General features: G+C 37.1%; 5 non-coding genes and 72 pseudogenes across 5 annotated transcripts; all 77 read right to left on the bottom strand.

Moving 5' to 3' along the window:
• Positions 1–65: 65 nt before the first annotated feature.
• LOC148460608 (5S ribosomal RNA) lies at positions 66–184 on the bottom strand (annotated as a pseudogene).
• Positions 185–299: 115 nt separating this feature from the next.
• LOC148460607 (5S ribosomal RNA) lies at positions 300–418 on the bottom strand (annotated as a pseudogene).
• A 116-nt stretch (positions 419–534) lies between these two features.
• On the bottom strand, positions 535–653 carry LOC148460606 (5S ribosomal RNA; annotated as a pseudogene).
• A 116-nt stretch (positions 654–769) lies between these two features.
• LOC148460605 (5S ribosomal RNA) lies at positions 770–888 on the bottom strand (annotated as a pseudogene).
• A 116-nt stretch (positions 889–1,004) lies between these two features.
• On the bottom strand, positions 1,005–1,123 carry LOC148460604 (5S ribosomal RNA; annotated as a pseudogene).
• Positions 1,124–1,238: 115 nt separating this feature from the next.
• On the bottom strand, positions 1,239–1,357 carry LOC148460603 (5S ribosomal RNA; annotated as a pseudogene).
• Positions 1,358–1,473: 116 nt separating this feature from the next.
• On the bottom strand, positions 1,474–1,592 carry LOC148460602 (5S ribosomal RNA; annotated as a pseudogene).
• A 116-nt stretch (positions 1,593–1,708) lies between these two features.
• Positions 1,709–1,826, bottom strand: LOC148460601 (5S ribosomal RNA; annotated as a pseudogene).
• Positions 1,827–1,942: 116 nt separating this feature from the next.
• On the bottom strand, positions 1,943–2,061 carry LOC148460600 (5S ribosomal RNA; annotated as a pseudogene).
• Positions 2,062–2,177: 116 nt separating this feature from the next.
• On the bottom strand, positions 2,178–2,296 carry LOC148460599 (5S ribosomal RNA; annotated as a pseudogene).
• Positions 2,297–2,412: 116 nt separating this feature from the next.
• On the bottom strand, positions 2,413–2,531 carry LOC148460598 (5S ribosomal RNA; annotated as a pseudogene).
• A 116-nt stretch (positions 2,532–2,647) lies between these two features.
• On the bottom strand, positions 2,648–2,766 carry LOC148460597 (5S ribosomal RNA; annotated as a pseudogene).
• Positions 2,767–2,882: 116 nt separating this feature from the next.
• LOC148460596 (5S ribosomal RNA) lies at positions 2,883–3,001 on the bottom strand (annotated as a pseudogene).
• Positions 3,002–3,117: 116 nt separating this feature from the next.
• LOC148460595 (5S ribosomal RNA) lies at positions 3,118–3,236 on the bottom strand (annotated as a pseudogene).
• Positions 3,237–3,352: 116 nt separating this feature from the next.
• LOC148460594 (5S ribosomal RNA) lies at positions 3,353–3,471 on the bottom strand (annotated as a pseudogene).
• Positions 3,472–3,586: 115 nt separating this feature from the next.
• Positions 3,587–3,705, bottom strand: LOC148460593 (5S ribosomal RNA; annotated as a pseudogene).
• A 116-nt stretch (positions 3,706–3,821) lies between these two features.
• LOC148460592 (5S ribosomal RNA) lies at positions 3,822–3,940 on the bottom strand (annotated as a pseudogene).
• A 115-nt stretch (positions 3,941–4,055) lies between these two features.
• On the bottom strand, positions 4,056–4,174 carry LOC148460591 (5S ribosomal RNA). Its single transcript, XR_015873074.1, has one exon. It is a non-coding gene; the product is annotated as a 5S ribosomal RNA (ribosomal RNA).
• Positions 4,175–4,290: 116 nt separating this feature from the next.
• LOC148460590 (5S ribosomal RNA) lies at positions 4,291–4,409 on the bottom strand (annotated as a pseudogene).
• A 116-nt stretch (positions 4,410–4,525) lies between these two features.
• Positions 4,526–4,644, bottom strand: LOC148460589 (5S ribosomal RNA; annotated as a pseudogene).
• A 115-nt stretch (positions 4,645–4,759) lies between these two features.
• Positions 4,760–4,878, bottom strand: LOC148460588 (5S ribosomal RNA; annotated as a pseudogene).
• Positions 4,879–5,229: 351 nt separating this feature from the next.
• Positions 5,230–5,348, bottom strand: LOC148460587 (5S ribosomal RNA; annotated as a pseudogene).
• Positions 5,349–5,464: 116 nt separating this feature from the next.
• LOC148460586 (5S ribosomal RNA) lies at positions 5,465–5,583 on the bottom strand (annotated as a pseudogene).
• Positions 5,584–5,699: 116 nt separating this feature from the next.
• LOC148460585 (5S ribosomal RNA) lies at positions 5,700–5,818 on the bottom strand (annotated as a pseudogene).
• A 116-nt stretch (positions 5,819–5,934) lies between these two features.
• LOC148460584 (5S ribosomal RNA) lies at positions 5,935–6,053 on the bottom strand (annotated as a pseudogene).
• Positions 6,054–6,168: 115 nt separating this feature from the next.
• On the bottom strand, positions 6,169–6,287 carry LOC148460583 (5S ribosomal RNA; annotated as a pseudogene).
• Positions 6,288–6,403: 116 nt separating this feature from the next.
• On the bottom strand, positions 6,404–6,522 carry LOC148460582 (5S ribosomal RNA). The gene has a single exon (XR_015873073.1). It is a non-coding gene; the product is annotated as a 5S ribosomal RNA (ribosomal RNA).
• Positions 6,523–6,638: 116 nt separating this feature from the next.
• On the bottom strand, positions 6,639–6,757 carry LOC148460581 (5S ribosomal RNA; annotated as a pseudogene).
• A 116-nt stretch (positions 6,758–6,873) lies between these two features.
• LOC148460580 (5S ribosomal RNA) lies at positions 6,874–6,992 on the bottom strand (annotated as a pseudogene).
• A 115-nt stretch (positions 6,993–7,107) lies between these two features.
• LOC148460579 (5S ribosomal RNA) lies at positions 7,108–7,226 on the bottom strand (annotated as a pseudogene).
• A 351-nt stretch (positions 7,227–7,577) lies between these two features.
• Positions 7,578–7,696, bottom strand: LOC148460578 (5S ribosomal RNA; annotated as a pseudogene).
• Positions 7,697–7,812: 116 nt separating this feature from the next.
• On the bottom strand, positions 7,813–7,931 carry LOC148460577 (5S ribosomal RNA; annotated as a pseudogene).
• A 115-nt stretch (positions 7,932–8,046) lies between these two features.
• LOC148460576 (5S ribosomal RNA) lies at positions 8,047–8,165 on the bottom strand (annotated as a pseudogene).
• Positions 8,166–8,516: 351 nt separating this feature from the next.
• On the bottom strand, positions 8,517–8,635 carry LOC148460575 (5S ribosomal RNA; annotated as a pseudogene).
• Positions 8,636–8,751: 116 nt separating this feature from the next.
• On the bottom strand, positions 8,752–8,870 carry LOC148460574 (5S ribosomal RNA; annotated as a pseudogene).
• A 116-nt stretch (positions 8,871–8,986) lies between these two features.
• LOC148460573 (5S ribosomal RNA) lies at positions 8,987–9,105 on the bottom strand (annotated as a pseudogene).
• A 116-nt stretch (positions 9,106–9,221) lies between these two features.
• On the bottom strand, positions 9,222–9,340 carry LOC148460572 (5S ribosomal RNA; annotated as a pseudogene).
• A 115-nt stretch (positions 9,341–9,455) lies between these two features.
• On the bottom strand, positions 9,456–9,574 carry LOC148460571 (5S ribosomal RNA; annotated as a pseudogene).
• A 116-nt stretch (positions 9,575–9,690) lies between these two features.
• Positions 9,691–9,809, bottom strand: LOC148460570 (5S ribosomal RNA). The gene has a single exon (XR_015873072.1). It is a non-coding gene; the product is annotated as a 5S ribosomal RNA (ribosomal RNA).
• Positions 9,810–9,925: 116 nt separating this feature from the next.
• On the bottom strand, positions 9,926–10,044 carry LOC148460569 (5S ribosomal RNA; annotated as a pseudogene).
• Positions 10,045–10,160: 116 nt separating this feature from the next.
• Positions 10,161–10,279, bottom strand: LOC148460568 (5S ribosomal RNA; annotated as a pseudogene).
• Positions 10,280–10,394: 115 nt separating this feature from the next.
• Positions 10,395–10,513, bottom strand: LOC148460567 (5S ribosomal RNA; annotated as a pseudogene).
• Positions 10,514–10,864: 351 nt separating this feature from the next.
• On the bottom strand, positions 10,865–10,983 carry LOC148460566 (5S ribosomal RNA; annotated as a pseudogene).
• A 116-nt stretch (positions 10,984–11,099) lies between these two features.
• LOC148460565 (5S ribosomal RNA) lies at positions 11,100–11,218 on the bottom strand (annotated as a pseudogene).
• A 115-nt stretch (positions 11,219–11,333) lies between these two features.
• LOC148460564 (5S ribosomal RNA) lies at positions 11,334–11,452 on the bottom strand (annotated as a pseudogene).
• Positions 11,453–11,568: 116 nt separating this feature from the next.
• LOC148460563 (5S ribosomal RNA) lies at positions 11,569–11,687 on the bottom strand (annotated as a pseudogene).
• A 116-nt stretch (positions 11,688–11,803) lies between these two features.
• Positions 11,804–11,922, bottom strand: LOC148460562 (5S ribosomal RNA; annotated as a pseudogene).
• A 116-nt stretch (positions 11,923–12,038) lies between these two features.
• Positions 12,039–12,157, bottom strand: LOC148460561 (5S ribosomal RNA; annotated as a pseudogene).
• Positions 12,158–12,273: 116 nt separating this feature from the next.
• Positions 12,274–12,392, bottom strand: LOC148460560 (5S ribosomal RNA; annotated as a pseudogene).
• A 116-nt stretch (positions 12,393–12,508) lies between these two features.
• Positions 12,509–12,627, bottom strand: LOC148460559 (5S ribosomal RNA; annotated as a pseudogene).
• Positions 12,628–12,743: 116 nt separating this feature from the next.
• On the bottom strand, positions 12,744–12,862 carry LOC148460558 (5S ribosomal RNA; annotated as a pseudogene).
• Positions 12,863–12,978: 116 nt separating this feature from the next.
• LOC148460557 (5S ribosomal RNA) lies at positions 12,979–13,097 on the bottom strand (annotated as a pseudogene).
• A 116-nt stretch (positions 13,098–13,213) lies between these two features.
• LOC148460556 (5S ribosomal RNA) lies at positions 13,214–13,332 on the bottom strand (annotated as a pseudogene).
• A 116-nt stretch (positions 13,333–13,448) lies between these two features.
• LOC148460555 (5S ribosomal RNA) lies at positions 13,449–13,567 on the bottom strand. The gene has a single exon (XR_015873624.1). It is a non-coding gene; the product is annotated as a 5S ribosomal RNA (ribosomal RNA).
• Positions 13,568–13,682: 115 nt separating this feature from the next.
• Positions 13,683–13,801, bottom strand: LOC148460554 (5S ribosomal RNA; annotated as a pseudogene).
• Positions 13,802–13,917: 116 nt separating this feature from the next.
• On the bottom strand, positions 13,918–14,036 carry LOC148460553 (5S ribosomal RNA; annotated as a pseudogene).
• A 115-nt stretch (positions 14,037–14,151) lies between these two features.
• LOC148460552 (5S ribosomal RNA) lies at positions 14,152–14,270 on the bottom strand (annotated as a pseudogene).
• A 116-nt stretch (positions 14,271–14,386) lies between these two features.
• LOC148460551 (5S ribosomal RNA) lies at positions 14,387–14,505 on the bottom strand (annotated as a pseudogene).
• A 116-nt stretch (positions 14,506–14,621) lies between these two features.
• LOC148460550 (5S ribosomal RNA) lies at positions 14,622–14,740 on the bottom strand (annotated as a pseudogene).
• Positions 14,741–14,856: 116 nt separating this feature from the next.
• LOC148460549 (5S ribosomal RNA) lies at positions 14,857–14,975 on the bottom strand (annotated as a pseudogene).
• A 116-nt stretch (positions 14,976–15,091) lies between these two features.
• On the bottom strand, positions 15,092–15,210 carry LOC148460548 (5S ribosomal RNA; annotated as a pseudogene).
• A 116-nt stretch (positions 15,211–15,326) lies between these two features.
• Positions 15,327–15,445, bottom strand: LOC148460547 (5S ribosomal RNA; annotated as a pseudogene).
• Positions 15,446–15,561: 116 nt separating this feature from the next.
• Positions 15,562–15,680, bottom strand: LOC148460546 (5S ribosomal RNA). The gene has a single exon (XR_015873623.1). It is a non-coding gene; the product is annotated as a 5S ribosomal RNA (ribosomal RNA).
• Positions 15,681–15,796: 116 nt separating this feature from the next.
• On the bottom strand, positions 15,797–15,915 carry LOC148460545 (5S ribosomal RNA; annotated as a pseudogene).
• Positions 15,916–16,031: 116 nt separating this feature from the next.
• Positions 16,032–16,150, bottom strand: LOC148460544 (5S ribosomal RNA; annotated as a pseudogene).
• Positions 16,151–16,265: 115 nt separating this feature from the next.
• On the bottom strand, positions 16,266–16,384 carry LOC148460543 (5S ribosomal RNA; annotated as a pseudogene).
• Positions 16,385–16,500: 116 nt separating this feature from the next.
• Positions 16,501–16,619, bottom strand: LOC148460542 (5S ribosomal RNA; annotated as a pseudogene).
• A 115-nt stretch (positions 16,620–16,734) lies between these two features.
• LOC148460541 (5S ribosomal RNA) lies at positions 16,735–16,852 on the bottom strand (annotated as a pseudogene).
• A 116-nt stretch (positions 16,853–16,968) lies between these two features.
• LOC148460540 (5S ribosomal RNA) lies at positions 16,969–17,087 on the bottom strand (annotated as a pseudogene).
• A 117-nt stretch (positions 17,088–17,204) lies between these two features.
• Positions 17,205–17,322, bottom strand: LOC148460539 (5S ribosomal RNA; annotated as a pseudogene).
• Positions 17,323–17,438: 116 nt separating this feature from the next.
• LOC148460538 (5S ribosomal RNA) lies at positions 17,439–17,557 on the bottom strand (annotated as a pseudogene).
• Positions 17,558–17,673: 116 nt separating this feature from the next.
• On the bottom strand, positions 17,674–17,792 carry LOC148460537 (5S ribosomal RNA; annotated as a pseudogene).
• A 116-nt stretch (positions 17,793–17,908) lies between these two features.
• On the bottom strand, positions 17,909–18,027 carry LOC148460536 (5S ribosomal RNA; annotated as a pseudogene).
• Positions 18,028–18,377: 350 nt separating this feature from the next.
• LOC148460535 (5S ribosomal RNA) lies at positions 18,378–18,496 on the bottom strand (annotated as a pseudogene).
• A 115-nt stretch (positions 18,497–18,611) lies between these two features.
• On the bottom strand, positions 18,612–18,730 carry LOC148460534 (5S ribosomal RNA; annotated as a pseudogene).
• Positions 18,731–18,846: 116 nt separating this feature from the next.
• LOC148460533 (5S ribosomal RNA) lies at positions 18,847–18,965 on the bottom strand (annotated as a pseudogene).
• Positions 18,966–19,081: 116 nt separating this feature from the next.
• On the bottom strand, positions 19,082–19,200 carry LOC148460532 (5S ribosomal RNA; annotated as a pseudogene).
• Positions 19,201–19,246: the final 46 nt, after the last annotated feature.

The following is a 19,246-nucleotide window of genomic DNA, read 5'->3' as shown; positions in this document are numbered from 1 at the left end:
CATTGATAAGTTGAAAAAATTTAATGTAAAATGTAATAGAAAAGAATGTTATGGCTGAATAAAATTACATACAGCACCTGGTATTCCCAGGTGGTCTCCCATCCAAGTACTAACCAGGCCCAACACTGCATAGCTTCCAAGATCAGATGAGATTGGGCATGTCCAGTGTGGTTTGGCTGTAGGTGCTCAAAAACATTAACTTTAGTCCTCTTTTACTTCTTAACTCAAGTAAATTCATTGATAAGTTTAAAAATGAAAGGTAAAATGTAATAGAAAAGAATGTTATGGCAGTATAAAATTACCTACAGCACCTGGTATTCCCAGGTGGTCTCCCATCCAAGTACTAACCAGGCCCAACACTGCAAAGCTTCCAAGATCAGATGAGATTGGGCATGTCCAGTGTGGTTTGGCTGTAGGTGCACAAAACCTTTAACTTTAGACCTCTTTTACTTCTTTACTCAAGTAAATTCATTGATAAGTTGAATAAATTAAATGTAAAATGTAATAGAAAAGAATGTTATGGCAGTATAAAATTACCTACAGCACCTGGTATTCCCAGGTGGTCTCCCATCCAAGTTCTAACCAGGCCCAACACTGAATAGCTTCCAAGATCAGACGTGATTGGGCATGCCCAGTGTGGTTTGGCTGTAGGTGCTCAAAAACATTAACTTTAGACCTCTTTTACTTCTTAACTCAAGTAAATTGATTGATAAGTTGAAAAAATTAATTGTAAAATGTAATAGAAAAGAATGTTATGGCAGTATAAAATTACCTACAGCACCTGGTATTCCATGGTGGTCTCCCATCCAAGTACTAACCAGGCCCAACACTGAATAGCTTCCAAGATCAGACGAGATTGGGCATGTCCAGGGTGGTTTGGCTGTAGGTGCTCAAAAACATTAACTTTAGACCTCTTTTACTTCTCAACTCAAGTAAATTCATTGATAAGTTGAAAAAATTAAATGTAAAATGTAATAGAAAAGAATGTTATGTCAGTATAAAATTACCTACAGCATCTGGTATTCCCAGATGGTCTCCCATCCAACTACTAACCAAGCCCAACACTGCACAGCTTCCAAGATCAGATGAGATTGGGCATGTCCAGTGTGGTTTGGCTGTAGGTGCTCAAAAACTTTAACTTTAGACCTCTTTTACTTCTTAACTCAAGTAAATTCATTGATAAGTTTAAAAATGAAATGTAAAATGTAACAGAAAAGAATGTTATGGCAGTATAAAATTACCTACAGCTCCTGGTATTCCCAGGTGGTCTCCCATCCAAGTACTAATCTGGCCCAACACTGCATATCTTCCAAGAGCAGACGAGATTGGGCATGTCCAGTGTGGTTTGGCTGTAGGCACTCAAAAACATTAACTTTAGACCTCTTTTACTTCTTTACTCAAGTAAATTCATTGATAAGTTGAAAAAATTAAATGTAAAATGTAATAGAAAAGAATGTTATTGCAGTATAAAATTAACTACAGCTCCTAGTATTCCCAGGTGGTCTCCCATCCAAGTACTAACCAGGCCCAACACTGCATAGCTTCCAAGATCAGACGAGATTGGGCATGTCCAGTGTGGTTTGGCTATAAGAGCTCGAAAACATTAACTTTAGACCTCTTTTACTTCTTAACTCAAGTAAATTCATTGATAAGTTGAAAAAATTAATTGTAAAATGTAATAGAAAAGAATGTTATGGCAGTATAAAATTACCTACAGCACCTGGTATTCCCAGGTGGTCTCCCTCCAAGTACTAACCAGGCCCAATACTGCATAGCTTCCAAGATCAGACCAAATTGGGCATTTCCAGTTTGGTTTGGCTGTAGATGCTCAAAAATCTTAACTTTAGACCTCTTTTACTTCTTAACTCAAGTAAATTCATTGATAAGTTGAAAAAATTAAATGTAAAATGTAATAGAAAAGAATGTTATGTCAGTATAAAATTACCTACAGCACCTGGTATTCCCAGGTGGTCTCCCATCCAAGTACTAACCATGCCCAACACTGCATAGCATCCAAGATCAGACCAAATTGGGCATGTCCAGTTTGGTTTGGCTGTAGGTGCTCAAAAATATTAACTTTAGACCTCTTTTACTTCTTAACTCAAGTAAATTCATTGATAAGTTGAAAAAATTAAATGTAAAATGTAATTGAAAAGAATGTTATGGCTGAAAAAAATTACCTACAGCACCTGGTATTCCCAGGTGGTCTCCCATCCAAGTACTAACCATGCCCAACACTGCATAGCTTCCAAGATCAGATGAGATTGGGCATGTCCAGTGGGGTTTGGCTGTAGGTGCTCAAAACCATTAACTTTAGACCTCTTTAACTTCTTTACTCAAGTAAATTCATTGATAAGTTGAAAAAATTAAATGTAAAATGTAATAGAAAAGAATGTTATGGCAGTATAAAATTACCTGCAGCTCCTGGTATTCCCAGGTGGTCTCCCATCCAAGTACTAACCAGGCCCAACACTGCATAGCTTCCAAGATAAGACGAGATTGGGCATGTCCAGTGTGGTTTGGCTGTAGGTGCTCAAAAACATTAACTTTAGACCTCTATTACTTCTTAACTCAAGTAAATTGATTGACAAGTTGAAAAAATTAAATGTAAAATGTAATAGAAAAGAATGTTATGGCAGTATAAAATTACCTACAGCACCTGGTAATCCCAGGTGGTCTCCCATCCAAGTACTAACCAGGCCCAACACTGCATAGCTTCCAAGATCAAACGAGATTGGGCATGTCCAGTGTGGTTTGGCTGTAGGTGCTCAAAAACATTAACTTTAGACCTCTATTACTTCTTAACTCAAGTAAATTCATTGATAAGTTTAAAAAATTAATTGTAAAATGTAATAGAAAAGAATGTTATGGCAGTATAAAATTACCTACAGCACCTGGTATTCCCAGGTGGTCTCCCATTAAAGTACTAACCTTGCCCAACACTGAATAGCTTCCAAGATCAGACGAGATTGGGCATGTCCAGGGTGGTTTGGCTGTAGGTGCTCAAAAACATTAACTTTAGACTTCTTTTACTTCTTAACTCAAGTAAATTCATTGATAATTTGAAAAAATTAATTGTAAAATGTAATAGAAAAGAATGTTATGGCAGTATAAAATTACCTACAGCACCTGGTATTCCCAGGTGGTCTCCCATCTAAGTACTTACCAGGCCCAATACTGCATAGCTTCCAAGATCAGACGAGATTGGGCATGTCCAGTGTGGTTTGGCTGTAGGTGCTCAAAAACATTAACTTTAGACCTCTTTTACTTCTCAACTCAAGTAAATTCATTGATAAGTTGAAAAAATTAAATGTAAAATGTAATAGAAAAGAATGTTATGTCAGTATAAAATGACCTACAGCATCTGGGATTCCCAGGTGGTCTCCCATCCAAGTACTAACTAAGCCCAACACTGCATAGCTTCCAAGAGCAGATGAGATTGGGCATATCCAGTGTGGTTTGGCTGTAGGTGCTCAAAAACATTAACTTTAGACCTCTTCTACTTCTTTACTCAAGTAAATTCATTGATAAGTTTAAAAATGAAATGTAAAATGTAATAGAAAAGAATGTTATGGCAGTATAAAATTACCTACAGCAAATGGTATTACCAGGTGGTCTTCCATCCAAGTACTAACCAGGCCCAACACTGCATAGCTTCCAAGATCAGATGAGATTGGGCATGCCCAGTGTGGTTTGGCTGTAGGTGCTCAAAAACATTAACTTTAGACCTCTTTTACTTCTTAACTCAAGTAAATTCATTGATAAGTTGAAAAAATTTAATGTAAAATGTAATAGAAAAGAATGTTATGGCTGAATAAAATTACATACAGCACCTGGTATTCCCAGGTGGTCTCCCATCCAAGTCCGAACCAGGCCCAACACTGCATAGCTTCCAAGATCAGACGAGATTGGGCATGTCCAGTGTGGTTTGGCTGTAGGTGCTCAAAAACATTAACTTTAGTCCTCTTTTACTTCTTAACTCAAGTAAATTCATTGATAAGTTTAAAAATGAAATGTAAAATGTAATAGAAAAGAATGTTATGGCAGTATAAAATTACCTACAGCACCTGGTATTCCCAGGTGGTCTCCCATCCAAGTACTAACCAGGCCCAACACTGCATAGCTTCCAAGATCAGACGAGATTGGGCATGTCCAGTGTGGTTTGGCTGTAGGTGCTCAAAAACATTAACTTTAGACCTCTATTACTTCTTAACTCAAGTAAATTGATTGATAAGTTGAAAAAATTAATTGTAAAATGTAATAGAAAAGAATGTTATGGCAGTATAAAATTACCTACAGCACCTGGTATTCCCAGGTGGTCTCCCATCCAAGTACTAACCAGGCCCAACACTGAACAGCTTCCAAGATCAGACGAGATTGGGCATGTCCAGGGTGGTTTGGCTGTAGGTGCTCAAAAACATTAACTTTAGACCTCTTTTACTTCTTAACTCAAGTAAATTCATTGATAAGTTGAAAAAATTAAATGTAAAATGTAATAGAAAAGAATGTTATGTCAGTATAAAATTACCTACAGCATCTGGTATTCCCAGGTGGTCTCCCATCCAAGTACTAACCAAGACCAACACTGCACAGCTTCCAAGATCAGATGAGATTGGGCATGTCCAGTGTGGTTTGGCTGTAGGTGCTCAAAAACTTTAACTTTAGACCTCTTTTACTTCTTAACTCAAGTAAATTCATTGATAAGTTTAAAAATGAAATGTAAAATGTAACAGAAAAGAATGTTATGGCAGTATAAAATTACCTACAGCTCCTGGTATTCCCAGGTGGTCTCCCATCCAAGTACTAACCTGACCCAACACTGCATGGCTTCCAAGAGCAGACGAGATTGGGCATGTCCAGTGTGGTTTGTCTGTAGGCACTCAAAAACATTAACTTTAGACCTCTTTTACTTCTTTACTCAAGTAAATTCATTGATAAGTTGAAAAAATTAAATGTAAAATGTAATAGAAAAGAATGTTATGGCAGTATAAAATTAACTGCAGCATCTGGCATTCCCAGGTGGTCTCCCATCCAAGTACTAACCAGGCCCAATACTGCATAGCTTCCAAGATCAGACCAAATTGGGCATGTCCAGTTTGGTTTGGCTGTAGGTGCTCAAAAATATTAACTTTAGACCTCTTTTACTTCTTAACTCAAGTAAATTCATTGATAAGTTGAAAAAATTAAATGTAAAATGTAATAGAAAAGAATGTTATGTCAGTATAAAATTACCTACAGCACCTGGTATTCCCAGGTGGTCTCCCATACAAGTACTAACCAAGCCCAACACTGCACAGCTTCCAAGATCAGATTAGATTGGGCATGTCCAGTGTGGTTTGGCTGTAGGTACTCAAAAACTTTAACTTTAGAGATCTTTTACTTCTTAACTCAAGTAAATTCATTGATAAGTTGAAAAAATTTAATGTAAAATGTAATTGAAAAGAATGTTATGGCTGAATAAAATTACCTACAGCACCTGGTATTCCCAGATGGTCTCCCATCCAAGTACTAACCAGGCCCAACACTGCATAGCTTCCAAGATAAGACGAGATTGGGCATGTCCAGTGTGGTTTGGCTGTAGGTGCTCAAAAACATTAACTTTAGACCTCTATTACTTCTTAACTCAAGTAAATTGATTGACAAGTTGAAAAAATTAAATGTAAAATGTAATAGAAAAGAATGTTATGGCAGTATAAAATTACCTACAGCACCTGGTAATCCCAGGTGGTCTCCCATCCAAGTACTAACCAGGCCCAACACTGCATAGCTTCCAAGATCAAACGAGATTGGGCATGTCCAGTGTGGTTTGGCTGTAGGTGCTCAAAAACATTAACTTTAGACCTCTATTACTTCTTAACTCAAGTAAATTCATTGATAAGTTTAAAAAATTAATTGTAAAATGTAATAGAAAAGAATGTTATGGCAGTATAAAATTACCTACAGCACCTGGTATTCCCAGGTGGTCTCCCATTAAAGTACTAACCATGCCCAACACTGAATAGCTTCCAAGATCAGACGAGATTGGGCATGTCCAGGGTGGTTTGGCTGTAGGTGCTCAAAAACATTAACTTTAGACCTCTTTTACTTCTTTACTCAAGTAAATTCATTGATAAGTTTAAAAATGAAATGTAAAATGTAATAGAAAAGAATGTTATGGCAGTATAAAATTACCTACAGCAAATGGTATTACCAGGTGGTCTCCCATCCAAGTACTAACCAGGCCCAACACTGCATAGCTTCCAAGATCAGATGAGATTGGGCATGCCCAGTGTGGTTTGGCTGTAGGTGCTCAAAAACATTAACTTTAGACCTCTTTTACTTCTTAACTCAAGTAAATTCATTGATAAGTTGAAAAAATTTAATGTAAAATGTAATAGAAAAGAATGTTATGGCAGTATAAAATTACCTACAGCACCTGGTATTCCCAGGTGGTCTCCCATCCAAGTACTAACCAGGCCCAACACTGCATAGCTTCCAAGATCAGACGAGATTGGGCATGTCCAGTGTGGTTTGGCTGTAGGTGCTCAAAAACATTAACTTTAGACCTCTATTACTTCTTAACTCAAGTAAATTGATTGATAAGTTGAAAAAATTAATTGTAAAATGTAATAGAAAAGAATGTTATGGCAGTATAAAATTACCTACAGCACCTGGTATTCCCAGGTGGTCTCCCATCCAAGTACTAACCAGGCCCAACACTGCATAGCTTCCAAGATCAGACGAGATTGGGCATGTCCAGGGTGGTTTGGCTGTAGGTGCTCAAAAACATTAACTTTAGACCTCTTTTACTTCTTAACTCAAGTAAATTAATAGATAAGTTGAAAAAATTAAATGTAAAATGTAATAGAAAAGAATGTTATGTCAGTATAAAATTACCTACAGCATCTGGTATTCCCAGGTGGTCTCCCATCCAAGTACTAACCAAGACCAACACTGCACAGCTTCCAAGATCAGATGAGATTGGGCATGTCCAGTGTGGTTTGGCTGTAGGTGCTCAAAAACTTTAACTTTAGACCTCTTTTACTTCTTAACTCAAGTAAATTCATTGATAAGTTTAAAAATGAAATGTAAAATGTAACAGAAAAGAATGTTATGGCAGTATAAAATTACCTACAGCTCCTGGTATTCCCAGGTGGTCTCCCATCCAAGTACTAACCTGGCCCAACACTGCATAGCTTCCAAGAGCAGACGAGATTGGGCATGTCCAGTGTGGTTTGTCTGTAGGCACTCAAAAACATTAACTTTAGACCTCTTTTACTTCTTTACTCAAGTAAATTCATTGATAAGTTGAAAAAATTAAATGTAAAATGTAATAGAAAAGAATGTTATGGCAGTATAAAATTAACTACAGCATCTGGCATTCCCAGGTGGTCTCCCATCCAAGTACTAACCAGGCCCAATACTGCATAGCTTCCAAGATCAGACCAAATTGGGCATGTCCAGTTTGTTTTGGCTGCAGGTGCTCAAAAATATTAACTTTAGACCTCTTTTACTTCTTAACTCAAGTAAATTCATTGATAAGTTGAAAAAATTACATGTAAAATGTAATAGAAAAGAATGTTATGTCAGTATAAAATTACCTACAGCACCTGGTATTCCCAGGTGGTCTCCCATCCAAGTACTAACCAAGCCCAACACTGCACAGCTTCCAAGATCAGATTAGATTGGGCATGTCCAGTGTGGTTTGGCTGTAGGTACTCAAAAACTTTAACTTTAGAGATCTTTTACTTCTTAACTCAAGTAAATTCATTGATAAGTTGAAAAAATTTAATGTAAAATGTAATAGAAAAGAATGTTATGTCAGTATAAAATTACCTACAGCATCTGGTATTCCCAGGTGGTCTCCCATCCAAGTACTAACCAAGCCCAACACTGCACAGCTTCCAAGATCAGATGAGATTGTGCATGTCCAGTGTCGTTTGGCTGTAGGTGCTCAAAAACTTTAACTTTAGACCTCTTTTACTTCTTAACTCAAGTAAATTCATTGATAAGTTTAAAAATGAAATGTAAAATGTAACAGAAAAGAATGTTATGGCAGTATAAAATTACCTACAGCTCCTGGTATTCCCAGGTGGTCTCCCATCCAAGTACTAATCTGGCCCAACACTGCATAGCTTCCAAGAGCAGAGGAGATTGGGCATGTCCAGTGTGGTTTGGCTGTAGGCACTCAAAAACATTAACTTTAGACCTCTTTTACTTCTTTACTCAAGTAAATTCATTGATAAGTTGAAAAAATTAAATGTAAAATGTAATAGAAAAGAATGTTATGGCAGTATAAAATTAACTGCAGCATCTGGCATTCCCAGGTGGTCTCCCATCCAAGTACTAACCAGGCCCAATACTGCATAGCTTCCAAGATCAGACCAAATTGGGCATGTCCAGTTTGGTTTGGCTGTAGGTGCTCAAAAATATTAACTTTAGACCTCTTTTACTTCTTAACTCAAGTAAATTCATTGATAAGTTGAAAAAATTAAATGTAAAATGTAATAGAAAAGAATGTTATGTCAGTATAAAATTACCTACAGCACCTGGTATTCCCAGGTGGTCTCCCATCCAAGTACTAACCAAGCCCAACACTGCACAGCTTCCAAGATCAGATTAGATTGGGCATGTCCAGTGTGGTTTGGCTGTAGGTACTCAAAAACTTTAACTTTAGAGATCTTTTACTTCTTAACTCAAGTAAATTCATTGATAAGTTGAAAAAATTTAATGTAAAATGTAATTGAAAAGAATGTTATGGCTGAATAAAATTACCTACAGCACCTGGTATTCCCAGGTGGTCTCCCATCCAAGTACTAACCAGGCCCAACACTGCATAGCTTCCAAGATAAGACGAGATTGGGCATGTCCAGTGTGGTTTGGCTGTAGGTGCTCAAAAACATTAACTTTAGACCTCTATTACTTCTTAACTCAAGTAAATTGATTGACAAGTTGAAAAAATTAAATGTAAAATGTAATAGAAAAGAATGTTATGGCAGTATAAAATTACCTACAGCACCTGGTAATCCCAGGTGGTCTCCCATCCAAGTACTAACCAGGCCCAACACTGCATAGCTTCCAAGATCAAACAAGATTGGGCATGTCCAGTGTGGTTTGGCTGTAGGTGCTCAAAAACATTAACTTTAGACCTCTATTACTTCTTAACTCAAGTAAATTCATTGATAAGTTTAAAAAATTAATTGTAAAATGTAATAGAAAAGAATGTTATGGCAGTATTAAATTACCTACAGCACCTGGTATTCCCAGGTGGTCTCCCATTAAAGTACTAACCATGCCCAACACTGAATAGCTTCCAAGATCAGACGAGATTGGGCATGTCCAGGGTGGTTTGGCTGTAGGTGCTCAAAAACATTAACTTTAGACCTCTTTTACTTCTTTACTCAAGTAAATTCATTGATAAGTTTAAAAATGAAATGTAAAATGTAATAGAAAAGAATGTTATGGCAGTATAAAATTACCTACAGCAAATGGTATTACCAGGTGGTCTCCCATCCAAGTACTAACCAGGCCCAACACTGCATAGCTTCCAAGATCAGATGAGATTGGGCATGCCCAGTGTGGTTTGGCTGTAGGTGCTCAAAAACATTAACTTTAGACCTCTTTTACTTCTTAACTCAAGTAAATTCATTGATAAGTTGAAAAAATTTAATGTAAAATGTAATAGAAAAGAATGTTATGGCAGTATAAAATTACCTACAGCACCTGGTATTCCCAGGTGGTCTCCCATCCAAGTACTAACCAGGCCCAACACTGCATAGCTTCCAAGATCAGACGAGATTGGGCATGTCCAGTGTGGTTTGGCTGTAGGTGCTCAAAAACATTAACTTTAGACCTCTATTACTTCTTAACTCAAGTAAATTGATTGATAAGTTGAAAAAATTAATTGTAAAATGTAATAGAAAAGAATGTTATGGCAGTATAAAATTACCTACAGCACCTGGTATTCCCAGGTGGTCTCCCATCCAAGTACTAACCAGGCCCAACACTGAATAGCTTCCAAGATCAGACGAGATTGGGCATGTCCAGGGTGGTTTGGCTGTAGGTGCTCAAAAACATTAACTTTAGACCTCTTTTACTTCTTAACTCAAGTAAATTAATAGATAAGTTGAAAAAATTAAATGTAAAATGTAATAGAAAAGAATGTTATGTCAGTATAAAATTACCTACAGCATCTGGTATTCCCAGGTGGTCTCCCATCCAAGTACTAACCAAGACCAACACTGCACAGCTTCCAAGATCAGATGAGATTGGGCATGTCCAGTGTGGTTTGGCTGTAGGTGCTCAAAAACTTTAACTTTAGACCTCTTTTACTTCTTAACTCAAGTAAATTCATTGATAAGTTTAAAAATGAAATGTAAAATGTAACAGAAAAGAATGTTATGGCAGTATAAAATTACCTACAGCTCCTGGTATTCCCAGGTGGTCTCCCATCCAAGTACTAACCTGGCCCAACACTGCATAGCTTCCAAGAGCAGACGAGATTGGGCATGTCCAGTGTGGTTTGTCTGTAGGCACTCAAAAACATTAACTTTAGACCTCTTTTACTTCTTTACTCAAGTAAATTCATTGATAAGTTGAAAAAATTAAATGTAAAATGTAATAGAAAAGAATGTTATGGCAGTATAAAATTAACTACAGCATCTGGCATTCCCAGGTGGTCTCCCATCCAAGTACTAACCAGGCCCAATACTGCATAGCTTCCAAGATCAGACCAAATTGGGCATGTCCAGTTTGTTTTGGCTGCAGGTGCTCAAAAATATTAACTTTAGACCTCTTTTACTTCTTAACTCAAGTAAATTCATTGATAAGTTGAAAAAATTACATGTAAAATGTAATAGAAAAGAATGTTATGTCAGTATAAAATTACCTACAGCACCTGGTATTCCCAGGTGGTCTCCCATCCAAGTACTAACCAAGCCCAACACTGCACAGCTTCCAAGATCAGATTAGATTGGGCATGTCCAGTGTGGTTTGGCTGTAGGTACTCAAAAACTTTAACTTTAGAGATCTTTTACTTCTTAACTCAAGTAAATTCATTGATAAGTTGAAAAAATTTAATGTAAAATGTAATAGAAAAGAATGTTATGTCAGTATAAAATTACCTACAGCATCTGGTATTCCCAGGTGGTCTCCCATCCAAGTACTAACCAAGCCCAACACTGCACAGCTTCCAAGATCAGATGAGATTGTGCATGTCCAGTGTCGTTTGGCTGTAGGTGCTCAAAAACTTTAACTTTAGACCTCTTTTACTTCTTAACTCAAGTAAATTCATTGATAAGTTTAAAAATGAAATGTAAAATGTAACAGAAAAGAATGTTATGGCAGTATAAAATTACCTACAGCTCCTGGTATTCCCAGGTGGTCTCCCATCCAAGTACTAATCTGGCCCAACACTGCATAGCTTCCAAGAGCAGAGGAGATTGGGCATGTCCAGTGTGGTTTGGCTGTAGGCACTCAAAAACATTAACTTTAGACCTCTTTTACTTCTTTACTCAAGTAAATTCATTGATAAGTTGAAAAAATTAAATGTAAAATGTAATAGAAAAGAATGTTATTGCAGTATAAAATTAACTACAGCTCCTAGTATTCCCAGGTGGTCTCCCATCCAAGTACTAACCAGGCCCAATACTGCATAGCTTCCAAGATCAGACCAAATTGGGCATGTCCAGTTTGGTTTGGCTGTAGATGCTCAAAAATCTTAACTTTAGACCTCTTTTACTTCTTAACTCAAGTAAATTCATTGATAAGTTGAAAAAATTAAATGTAAAATGTAATAGAAAAGAATGTTATGTCAGTATAAAATTACCTACAGCACCTGGTATTCCCAGGTGGTCTCCCATCCAAGTACTAACCATGCCCAACACTGCATAGCTTCCAAGATCAGACCAAATTGGGCATGTCCAGTTTGGTTTGGCTGTAGGTGCTCAAAAATATTAACTTTAGACCTCTTTTACTTCTTAACTCAAGTAAATTCATTGATAAGTTGAAAAAATTAAATGTAAAATGTAATTGAAAAGAATCTTATGGCTGAATAAAATTACCTACAGCACCTGGTATTCCCAGGTGGTCTCCCATCCAAGTACTAACCATGCCCAACACTGCATAGCTTCCAAGATCAGACGAGATTGGGCATGTCCAGTGGGGTTTGGCTGTAGGTGCTCAAAACCATTAACTTTAGACCTCTTTTACTTCTTTACTCAAGTAAATTCATTGATAAGTTGAAAAAATTAAATGTAAAATGTAATAGAAAAGAATGTTATGGCAGTATAAAATTACCTGCAGCTCCTGGTATTCCCAGGTGGTCTCCCATCCAAGTACTAACCAGGTCCAACACTGCATAGCTTCCAAGATAAGACGAGATTGGGCATGTCCAGTGTGGTTTGGCTGTAGGTGCGCAAAAACATTAACTTTAGACCTCTATTACTTCTTAACTCAAGTAAATTGATTGATAAGTTGAAAAAATTAAATGTAAAATGTAATAGAAAAGAATGTTATGGCAGTATAAAATTACCTACAGCACCTGGTAATCCCAGGTGGTCTCCCATCCAAGTACTAACCAGGCCCAACACTGCATAGCTTCCAAGATCAAACGAGATTGGGCATGTCCAGTGTGGTTTGGCTGTAGGTGCTCAAAAACATTAACTTTAGACCTCTATTACTTCTTAACTCAAGTAAATTCATTGATAAGTTTAAAAAATTAATTGTAAAATGTAATAGAAAAGAATGTTATGGCAGTATAAAATTACCTACAGCACCTGGTATTCCCAGGTGGTCTCCCATTAAAGTACTAACCATGCCCAACACTGAATAGCTTCCAAGATCAGACGAGATTGGGCATGTCCAGGGTGGTTTGGCTGTAGGTGCTCAAAAACATTAACTTTAGACCTCTTTTACTTCTTTACTCAAGTAAATTCATTGATAAGTTGAAAAAATTAATTGTAAAATGTAATAGAAAAGAATGTTATGGCAGTATAAAATTACCTACAGCACCTGGTATTCCCAGGTGGTCTCCCATCCAAGTACTTACCAGGCCCAATACTGCATAGCTTCCAAGATCAGACGAGATTGGGCATGTCCAGTGTGGTTTGGCTGTAGGTGCTCAAAAACATTAACTTTAGACCTCTTTTACTTCTCAACTCAAGTAAATTCATTGATAAGTTGAAAAAATTAAATGTAAAATGTAATAGAAAAGAATGTTATGTCAGTATAAAATGACCTACAGCATCTGGTATTCCCAGGTGGTCTCCCATCCAAGTACTAACTAAGCCCAACACTGCATAGCTTCCAAGAGCAGATGAGATTGGGCATATCCAGTGTGGTTTGGCTGTAGGTGCTCAAAAACATTAACTTTAGACCTCTTTTACTTCTTTACTCAAGTAAATTCATTGATAAGTTGAAAAAATTAAATGTAAAATGTAATAGAAAAGAATGTCATGGCAGTATAAAATTACCTACAGCACCTGGTATTCCCAGGTGGTCCCCCATCTAAGTACTAACCAGGCCCAACACTGCATAGCTTCCAAGATCAGACGAGATTGGGCATGTCCAGTGTGGTTTGGCTGTAGGTGCTCAAAAACATTAACTTTAGACCTCTATTACTTCTTAACTCAAGTAAATTCATTGAAAAGTTGAAAAAATTATTGCAAAATGTAATAGAAAAGAATGTTATGGCAGTATAAAATTACCTACAGCACCTGGTATTCCCAGGTGGTCTCCCATCCATGTACTTATCAGGCCCAATACTGCATAGCTTCCAAGATAAGACGAGATTAGGCATGTCCAGATTGGTTTGGCTGTAGGTGTTCAAAAACATTAACTTTAGACCTCTTTTACTTCTTAACTCAAGTAAATTCATTGATAAGTTGAAAAAATTAAATGTAAAATGTAATAGAAAAGAATGTTATGTCAGTATAAAATTACCTACAGCACCTGGTATTCCCAGGTGGTCTCCCATCCAAGTACTAAACAAGCCCAACACTGCACAGCTTTCAAGATCAGATGAGATTGGGCATGTCCAGTGTGGTTTGGCTGTAGGTGCTCAAAAACTTTAACTTTAGACCTCTTTTACTTCTTAACGCAAGTAAATTCATTGATAAGTTTAAAAATGAAATGTAAAATGTAATAGAAAAGAATGTTATGGCAGTATAAAATTACCTACAGCAAATGGTATTACCAGGTGGTCTCCCATCCAAGTACTAACCATGCCCAACACTGCATAGCTTCCAAGATCAGACGAGATTGGGCATGTCCAGTGGGGTTTGGCTGTAGGTGCTCAAAACCATTAACTTTAGACCTCTTTTACTTCTTTACTCAAGTAAATTCATTGATAAGTTGAAAAAATTAAATGTAAAATGTAATAGAAAAGAATGTTATGGCAGTATAAAATTACCTGCAGCTCCTGGTATTCCCAGGTGGTCTCCCATCCAAGTACTAACCAGGTCCAACACTGCATAGCTTCCAAGATAAGACGAGATTGGGCATGTCCAGTGTGGTTTGGCTGTAGGTGCTCAAAAACATTAACTTTAGACCTCTATTACTTCTTAACTCAAGTAAATTGATTGATAAGTTGAAAAAATTAAATGTAAAATGTAATAGAAAAGAATGTTATGGCAGTATAAAATTACCTACAGCACCTGGTAATCCCAGGTGGTCTCCCATCCAAGTACTAACCAGGCCCAACACTGCATAGCTTCCAAGATCAAACGAGATTGGGCATGTCCAGTGTGGTTTGGCTGTAGGTGCTCAAAAACATTAACTTTAGACCTCTATTACTTCTTAACTCAAGTAAATTCATTGATAAGTTTAAAAAATTAATTGTAAAATGTAATAGAAAAGAATGTTATGGCAGTATAAAATTACCTACAGCACCTGGTATTCCCAGGTGGTCTCCCATTAAAGTACTAACCATGCCCAACACTGAATAGCTTCCAAGATCAGACGAGATTGGGCATGTCCAGGGTGGTTTGGCTGTAGGTGCTCAAAAACATTAACTTTAGACCTCTTTTACTTCTTTACTCAAGTAAATTCATTGATAAGTTGAAAAAATTAATTGTAAAATGTAATAGAAAAGAATGTTATGGCAGTATAAAATTACCTACAGCACCTGGTATTCCCAGGTGGTCTCCCATCCAAGTACTTACCAGGCCCAATACTGCATAGCTTCCAAGATCAGACGAGATTGGGCATGTCCAGTGTGGTTTGGCTGTAGGTGCTCAAAAACATTAACTTTAGACCTCTTTTACTTCTCAACTCAAGTAAATTCATTGATAAGTTGAAAAAATTAAATGTAAAATGTAATAGAAAAGAATGTTATGTCAGTATAAAATGACCTACAGCATCTGGTATTCCCAGGTGGTCTCCCATCCAAGTACTAACTAAGCCCAACACTGCATAGCTTCCAAGAGCAGATGAGATTGGGCATATCCAGTGTGGTTTGGCTGTAGGTGCTCAAAAACATTAACTTTAGACCTCTTTTACTTCTTTACTCAAGTAAATTCATTGATAAGTTGAAAAAATTAAATGTAAAATGTAATAGAAAAGAATGTCATGGCAGTATAAAATTACCTACAGCACCTGGTATTCCCAGGTGGTCCCCCATCTAAGTACTAACCAGGCCCAACACTGCATAGCTTCCAAGATCAGACGAGATTGGGCATGTCCAGTGTGGTTTGGCTGTAGGTGCTCAAAAACATTAACTTTAGACCTCTATTACTTCTTAACTCAAGTAAATTCATTGAAAAGTTGAAAAAATTAATTGCAAAATGTAATAGAAAAGAATGTTATGGCAGTATAAAATTACCTACAGCACCTGGTATTCCCAGGTGGTCTCCCATCCATGTACTTATCAGGCCCAATACTGCATAGCTTCCAAGATAAGACGAGATTGGGCATGTCCAGATTGGTTTGGCTGTAGGTGTTCAAAAACATTAACTTTAGACCTCTTTTACTTCTTAACTCAAGTAAATTCATTGATAAGTTGAAAAAATTAAATGTAAAATGTAATAGAAAAGAATGTTATGTCAGTATAAAATTACCTACAGCACCTGGTATTCCCAGGTGGTCTCCCATCCAAGTACTAACCAAGCCCAACACTGCACAGCTTTCAAGATCAGATGAGATTGGGCATGTCCAGTGTGGTTTGGCTGTAGGTGCTCAAAAACTTTAACTTTAGACCTCTTTTACTTCTTAACGCAAGTAAATTCATTGATAAGTTTAAAAATGAAATGTAAAATGTAATAGAAAAGAATGTTATGGCAGTATAAAATTACCTACAGCAAATGGTATTACCAGGTGGTCTCCCATCCAAGTACTAACCAGGCCCAACACTGCATAGCTTCCAAGATCAGATGAGATTGGGCATGCCCAGTGTGGTTTGGCTGTAGGTGCTCAAAAACATTAACTTTAGACCTCTTTTACTTCTTAACTCAAGTAAATTCATTGATAAGTTGAAAAAATTTAATGTAAAATGTAATAGAAAAGAATGTTATGGCTGAATAAAATTACATACAGCACCTGGTATTCCCAGGTGGTCTCCCATCCAAGTTCGAACCAGGCCCAACACTGCATAGCTTCCAAGATCAGACGAGATTGGGCATGTCCAGTGTGGTTTGGCTGTATGTGCTCAAAAACATTAACTTTAGTCCTCTTTTACTTCTTAACTCAAGTAAATTCATTGATAAGTTTAAAAATGAAATGTAAAATGTAATAGAAAAGAATGTTATGGCAGTATAAAATTACCTACAGCACCTGGTATTCCCAGGTAGTCTCCCATCCAAGTACTAACCAGGCCCAACACTGCATAGCTTCCAAGGTCAGATGAGATGGGCATGTCCAGTGTGGTTTGGCTGTAGGTGCACAAATACTTTAACTTTAGACCTCTTTTACTTCTTTACTCAAGTAAATTCATTGATAAGTTGAATAAATTAAATGTAAAATGTAATAGAAAAGAATGTTATGGCAGTATAAAATTACCTACAGCACCTGGTATTCCCAGGTGGTCTCCCATCCAAGTTCTAACCAGGCCCAACACTGAATAGCTTCCAAGATCAGACGAGATTGGGCATTCCTAGTGTGGTTTGGCTGTAGGTGCTCAAAAACATTAACTTTAGACCTCTTTTACTTCTTAACTCAAGTACATTCTATTGATAAGTTGAAAAAATGAAATGTAAAATGTAACAGAAAAGAATGTTATGGCAGTATAAAATTACCTACAGCTCCTGGTATTCCCAAGTGGTCTCCCATCCAAGTACTAACCAGGCCCAACACTGCATAGCTTCCAAGATCAGACGAGATGGGCATGTCCAGTGTGGTTTGGCTGTAGGTGCTCCAAAACATTAACTTTAGACCTCTATTACTTCTTAATTCAAGTAAATTGATTGATAAGTTGAAAAAATTAATTGTTAAATGTAATAGAAAAGAATGTTATGGCAGTATAAAATTACCTACAGCACCTGGTATTCCCAGGTGGTCTCCCATCCAAGTACTAACCAGGCCCAACACTGCATAGCTTCCAAGAGCAGATGAGATTGGGCATATCCAGTGTGGTTTGGCTGTAGGTGCTCAAAAACATTAACTTTAGACCTCTTTTACTTCTTTACTCAAGTAAATTCATTGATAAGTTGAAAAAATTAAATGTAAAATGTAATAGAAAAGAATGTTATGGCAGTATAAAATTACCTACAGCTCCTGGTATTCCCATGTGGTCTCCCAGCCAAGTACTAACCAGGCCCAACACTGCATAGCTTCCAAGATCAGACGAGATTGGGCATGTCCAGTGTGGTTGGGCTGTAGGTGCTCAAAAATATTAACTTTAGACCTCTATTACTTCTTAACTCAAGTAAATTCATTGATAAGTTGAATAAATTAAATGTAAAATGTAATAGAAAAGAATGTCATGGCAGTATAAAATTACCTACAGCACCTGGTATTCCCAGGTGGTCTCCCATCCAAGTACTAACCAAGCCCAACACTGCACAGCTTCCAAGATCAGATGAGATTGGGCATGTCCAGTGTGGTTTGGCTGTAGGTGCTCAAAAACTTTAACTTTAGACCTCTTTTACTTCTTAACGCAAGTAAATTCATTGATAAGTTTAAAAATGAAATGTAAAATGTAACAGAAAAGAATGTTATGGCAGTATAAAATTACCTACAGCAAATGGTATTACTAGGTGGTCTCCCATCCAAGTACTAACCAGGCCCAACACTGCATAGCTTCCAAGATCAGATGAGATTAGGCATGTCCAGATTGGTTTGGCTGTAGGTGTTCAAAAACATTAACTTTAGACCTCTTTTACTTCTTAACTCAAGTAAATTCATTGATAAGTTGAAAAAATTAAATGTAAAATGTAATAGAAAAGAATGTTATGTCAGTATAAAATTACCTACAGCACCTGGTATTCCCAGGTGGTCTCCCATCCAAGTACTAACCAAGCCCAACACTGCACAGCTTTCAAGATCAGATGAGATTGGGCATGTCCAGTGTGGTTTGGCTGTAGGTGCTCAAAAACTTTAACTTTAGACCTCTTTTACTTCTTAACGCAAGTAAATTCATTGATAAGTTTAAAAATGAAATGTAAAATGTAATAGAAAAGAATGTTATGGCAGTATAAAATTACCTACAGCAAATGGTATTACCAGGTGGTCTCCCATCCAAGTACTAACCATGCCCAACACTGCATAGCTTCCAAGATCAGACGAGATTGGGCATGTCCAGTGGGGTTTGGCTGTAGGTGCTCAAAACCATTAACTTTAGACCTCTTTTACTTCTTTACTCAAGTAAATTCATTGATAAGTTGAAAAAATTAAATGTAAAATGTAATAGAAAAGAATGTTATGGCAGTATAAAATTACCTGCAGCTCCTGGTATTCCCAGGTGGTCTCCCATCCAAGTACTAACCAGGTCCAACACTGCATAGCTTCCAAGATAAGACGAGATTGGGCATGTCCAGTGTGGTTTGGCTGTAGGTGCTCAAAAACATTAACTTTAGACCTCTATTACTTCTTAACTCAAGTAAATTGATTGATAAGTTGAAAAAATTAAATGTAAAATGTAATAGAAAAGAATGTTATGGCAGTATAAAATTACCTACAGCACCTGGTAATCCCAGGTGGTCTCCCATCCAAGTACTAACCAGGCCCAACACTGCATAGCTTCCAAGATCAAACGAGATTGGGCATGTCCAGTGTGGTTTGGCTGTAGGTGCTCAAAAACATTAACTTTAGACCTCTATTACTTCTTAACTCAAGT

Source organism: Taudactylus pleione, unplaced genomic scaffold (assembly GCF_031769625.1).
Source record: "Taudactylus pleione unplaced genomic scaffold, aTauple2 ptg000967l, whole genome shotgun sequence".
Classification (NCBI taxonomy): domain Eukaryota; kingdom Metazoa; phylum Chordata; class Amphibia; order Anura; family Myobatrachidae; genus Taudactylus; species Taudactylus pleione.
This window is presented reverse-complemented; position numbering and strand designations above follow the sequence as displayed.